Source organism: Micromys minutus (assembly GCF_963924665.1).
Source record: "Micromys minutus genome assembly, chromosome: 3".
In the NCBI taxonomy this organism is placed as follows: Eukaryota; Metazoa; Chordata; class Mammalia; order Rodentia; family Muridae; genus Micromys; species Micromys minutus.
The window spans coordinates 96,947,842-96,951,797 of NC_137972.1; the positions used below are offsets into that span (position 1 = coordinate 96,947,842).

Sequence of the window (3,956 nt, forward strand, 5' to 3'; positions counted from 1 at the left end):
GGCTTATGCTCTAAGATCAAGAATCGACAAATGGGCTTCTCATGGTTCCACTGTTGAGAGGAGGAGGAAGCTGTGAGCGGGGCTCCTGGGGGCAGAGGGGGCAGGGACCGCTGCTGCCACCACCTTGTGAGGCCAGTGTCTTGAAGAAGGAGGAAGAGTGAGTGAGACCTGGGCACTAGCCGACAGTGGTGCTGCTATGGGAGGGTTGGCGGGATGATGATGGTGGATATCAATAAACTCAACATAGACTGTATCATCCAATGGCTGCTGGAAGTAAGAGGGTTCAAGCCAGGCAAGAATGTCCAGCTTCAGGAGAATGAAATCTGAGGACTCTGCCAGAAGTCTCAGGAGGTCTTTCTCAGTCAGCCTATCCTTGTAGAACTTGAAGCATCATTCAAGATATGTGGTGACATCCACGGGCGGTATTACAATTTGCTCCATCTGTTTGAATACAGTGGCTTCCATCCAGAAAGCAACTATTTGTTCCTCAGGGACTATGTGGACAGGGGCAAACTGTCACTAAAAACTATCTTCCTCTTACTGGCCTACAAAATTATCCAGAGAACATTTTTTTTCTTCTCAAAGGAAACCATGAGTTTGCCAGCATCAATAGAATCAAGGATTTTATGATGAGTGTAAGAGAAGATGCAACATTATCTGTGGAAAATGTCCACTAACTGTTTTAGCTGCTTACCAATTGCAGCCATCGTGAATAAGAAGATATTTTGCTGTCATGGGGTTTATCACCAGATCTTCAGTCTATGGAGTAGATTCAGTGAATTATGAAACCAAATGATGTACTATATCAAGTTCTTCTTTGTGATCTTTTGTGGTCTGACTCCGATAAAGATGACCTTCAACGGAGGAATAGATACATAAATTTTGGTATAATTACACAATGGAGTACTACCAAGGTATTAGAAATGACTTCATGGAATTCCTAGGCAAATGATTAGAATTAGAAGCTGTACTTGAGGCAACCTAGTCACAAAGAACATACATGGTATGCACTCACTGATAAGCAGATATTATCCCCTAATACTTAAGAAACAATTCACAGACCTTAGGAAGAAAAACAAAAAAGAAAAAAGAAAAAAAAAAACAAAAAACAAAAGAAGGCCAGGATGTGGATGCCTCAGTTTTTCTTAGAAAGAAGAACAAAACACTCACAGGAGAAAATTTAGGGACAAATAGAGAAGCAAGAACTAAAGAAAAAGATCATCCAGAGACTGCCTCACTTGGGGATCCCTCCCATATGCAGCCACCAAACCCAGTCACTACTGCTGATGCCAAGAAGTGCTTACTGGCAGGAGCCTGAAAGGTATGTCTCCTTAAAGGTTCTGCCAGAGCTATAATGACAGATGAGGATGCTTTGCAGCTAACTATCAGACTTAGCTCAGGGACCCCTATGGAGGAGCTAGAGAAAGGATTGAAGTAGCTGAAAGGGTTTGCATCCCCATGAGAAGAACAACAATATCAATCAACCAAACTCTCCACAGCTCCAGAGACTAAATCACCAACCAATTAGTACACATGGAGAAACCATGGCTCCAGTTGCATGAGTAGCAGAGGATGTCATGGTCTGCCATCAGGGGGAGGAGAGGCCTTTGGTTCAGTGAAGGCTTGTTTTCCCAGTGTTGGGGAATGGCAAGGTACTGAGATGGGAGTTGGTGGTTGGGAGAAGGAGCACCTTCATAGAAGCAAGTGGAGGGAGAGTGGGTATGGAATATGTGGGTAAGTGACAACATTTAAAATGTAAACACAGAGACTATCAACTAAAAACTATAATAAACAAAAACACCAAAGAAGTCTTTGTCAACAGGTATGGGTTATTAAGACAGTGAATACTTCCCAGTGTATACCACAGAGATCTATTCCTTAAATAATTTAGAACTTTAGATTGAAAGGAGGAAAATCACCTAGACAGGTAAATGGACTAGAAAAATAAACACATGGAAGTAAAGAGTAAGTTAAATAAAAGTAGCAAAGACGGTCTTATGCTAAGAAAATATGCTTCATTACTGAGAATTCTGACAACAAAAGAGTAAATTATGGAATTTGCATTATCTGTTAGAATGTGTGCATTTTGAACTGTACTGAATGAACAAGTTATTGATGGGACAAAATTTAAGAGAAGGCATTGAGAACTAACTGGTGACAAGGGTCCGGAATTGAGATGATAAGAAATAAGTTTGAAACACAAAAGAAATGTACCATATAAAACAGGAAAAAAAAAAAAAAAGTGGTCTGCTAACAAACACAGTGTCCTGAAAAGCTAAAATTCTTGTTTGAAACATTAATGAAATTGAAAATTTGAAGCTTTCTCATAGTGTAGAAAAGGCCAGGAGGAAATTGTATGAAGTTTGTGGCATCTTACAAAATAAAGATCAAAAGAAAACACTTGGAAACTCAAAAAAAAAAAAATAAATAAATAAATAAAATAAAAATAAAAATAGAAAAAAATGTTACTTAAATGAAACATAGAGTTTGATTAGTTCCTGGATACTGAGTTTAAACTGACTTCATAGTTAATAGCTGTAAGTTTCTAGGTTTCTACATTTTGCTATCTAAGTTTTACATTTTCCTAAGAGGAAAATCTCAATTTTTCTTATAGGGTTCATATAAGGTATTATCAAAATGATCCGAGAAATAATGTTAACTTTTAAAAAGGAGAGAAGCTATACTGAACTATCACCACAAGATGAAGAATATTCTAAACAAGCTCCAATGGCTTCATCAGTAATTTCATCACCTGGAAAGCTTTGGCCAAGTGGATTTCTCACCATGGGGAAAGGTCAGCCAGGGCTACCTACTGAGTAAAAGAACAACTTAGCTTTTACAGTGAATGCCTCGCTCAAAAACAGCAACAATAAAAAAAGAGCACTAATCACATCAAAAGCAAGAAGAGTGGAGAGATATAGGTGATAGAAAGACAGATATAAGGAGAAAGAGGTAGAGACAGAGTGAGCTGGAGCAGGAGAGAGGGACACAGTGACAGACTGATGATAGATAATAGAAGTAGATGCATACATACACACATGCAAACATACATACATACACACATGCAGAGAGAGAGAGAGAGAGAGAGAGAGAGAGAGAGAGAGAGAGAGAGAGAGAGAGAGAGAGAGTAAAATAGAGCCAGAAAGTCCAGTGCATGTGCTTGTCCCCAAGGAGATTACTTTGTGACAGGGGAGAGTGAGAAAAACAAAATTTGGAAAACAAGAGATATTTGCATCCTTCAGTCTCACTGAGGGGACAAGATGGAGTGCTTAGTGGCCCTGACTTATGAGAAGCATAAAGACTAAGTCATAAAATTATGGACTACTTTTCTTTCTAATTTCACACTTAGTTTTCACACGGTTACAGCAAAGTAGCAGTGAGGCTCAAGTAAGAGAACTCCAAAAAATAGCTTATTGGTTACAATGAGTTTCTAGGACGCTCATCGAAAGAGGCACTACAAAACCATGAGTACTATATTCTACAGAGCTTGGCAACTGCTGTTACAATGAACTGCAAGCATAGCCTGAAGCTTCCTACATAACTGTAGGAGTTCATTCAAAGACTTATACACAAATTCTCACTACATAACACCTCATGTCCTACATTCAGTCAACACAATCAAAGCACCCCAAACCTTTAAAAGGTCAGGAAACACCAAAATATTCAAAGAGCAAGTAAGCAGTTGAACAAGAATTGCATGTATCAGAAATGATAGGAAGTATTAGACAACAGTGTTAACATAATGAAGACTAAATTACCAGTGCATCCAGTGAAAAGGGTTCACTAAATAAGAAAAAACTATACGAGAATGTGAGCAGAGACATGGAAGGTAAGAAAGAAGTAGAAAAACCAGTAACCCAGGAAGCTGTAACACAAAAGGACAGGCTCAGTAGTAAACTGGATACGGCTAAGAAAAATGAGCAAAGTTGAATATATTCCAGCTAGATGTCTAAACC

At 38.9% G+C, this 3,956-nt stretch overlaps 1 pseudogene across 1 annotated transcript; it reads left to right on the plus strand.

Annotated features, from left to right (window-relative positions):
• Positions 1-219: 219 nt before the first annotated feature.
• On the plus strand, positions 220-944 carry LOC308418971 (serine/threonine-protein phosphatase PP1-gamma catalytic subunit-like; annotated as a pseudogene). The gene has a single exon. The product of its transcript is annotated as a serine/threonine-protein phosphatase PP1-gamma catalytic subunit-like (transcript).
• The last annotated feature ends 3,012 nt before the right edge of the window (positions 945-3,956 follow it).